We start from the raw sequence: 1,330 nt of genomic DNA, 5'->3' as shown, positions 1-1,330 counted from the left end.
TATGCCGTGGTTGATGCATTATTTGGAATAAAACCGAAAACTGGAAACAAATGAGACACTTATCATTAGGGGGTTGGTTGAAGAAATTATGAATGAAAAGTGAACAAATTACTTATATATGAATATCATCTGATCCTCAGACTACGTTTAAAAAAACAGGGTCTAGAACAATGTGACTAAATACACATACATAAATAATAGAAGATACAAAGATATTATATTAAAAACGGTTACCTAGAAGATGAAGGAAGATGTGAGTGTACCTTACCATATAGTTTGGTCTTGGACCATGTAAATTTTCGTGTCATTTAAAACCAAAATTAAATTTAAAAAATAAAAAGCATTTTCCTAAAATTGGAAGCCAACCAAAACGATTGAACCTAAATAAATATTAAATAATGGCATAACTGTGAAAACGGTATGACTATTTTCAGTGACTTTCAAAACTAGTAATTGAACTATGTATCTTTTGGAAAATATAATCCAAGAGTCAAATTCTGAAAATGCATTTTGTAGTGTTATTTTGAACCTATTCTATAAAAGTGTGTCTCCCACCCTTTCATTGCAAAGTCTTTGGATCAATGACAATCCAGCGGTAGTAGGTACAGTTACTGTCCAGATTATAGTCAGTAAAAGAAACCAGAGGTCTTGAGAATAATCGCTGAGTGTAGGTCTGGGACAAGAAATCTGAAAGATGAACCTGGGCCATTTCATTAAATAAAGTAAGGAAACTATGAAAGCCTAATGAGTCCTATCACAAGAACAGGAGAGTACCATTAGAGAATGAGGCATCAAAACAAATATTGACCACAATATGGGTAAGTATATAAATATGAATATAACATGAGTTAATCATCACACACACACACACACACACACACGCACCTCCTTGGTGACTCTTGAAGCTTGCTAGAGCACTATCTCATTACTTTGAAAACTAATGAATTAAGAGAAATAATAAAGGACTTATTCTTTTTTATTTAGCCTTAAAAACTAAATAGTGTATGAGAGAAAGTTACTCAGAGAGGAATCCCACCTAATACAGGCAATAAAATGTTAGAAGATACCCCTAGTAAAAGCGTGCATCTGGGTAATGATTATCCGTGCATGCTGAAACCAGGGCATGAAAGATTGATGGAGAACAGTTCCATGGAGCAATGAGACTAATGGATAATTTTAACCTTACTAAAAGTGTGCCAACACACATTATTCACTTCTGGATATGAGGTAACAAGAAATGGACACCCCGTCCAATGAAGTGATCTTGCAGACAGGAGAGAAAAAAATAAGCCTAAAGTTAAGCCAGTCTCTAGATCATTGTAGACCTATC

The sequence above is a fragment of the Oryx dammah genome, unplaced genomic scaffold, assembly GCF_014754425.2.
Source record: "Oryx dammah isolate SB20612 unplaced genomic scaffold, SCBI_Odam_1.1 HiC_scaffold_18, whole genome shotgun sequence".
Classification (NCBI taxonomy): domain Eukaryota; kingdom Metazoa; phylum Chordata; class Mammalia; order Artiodactyla; family Bovidae; genus Oryx; species Oryx dammah.
The sequence above is the reverse complement of the archived record's forward strand: the minus strand, read 5'-3'. Positions refer to the sequence as shown.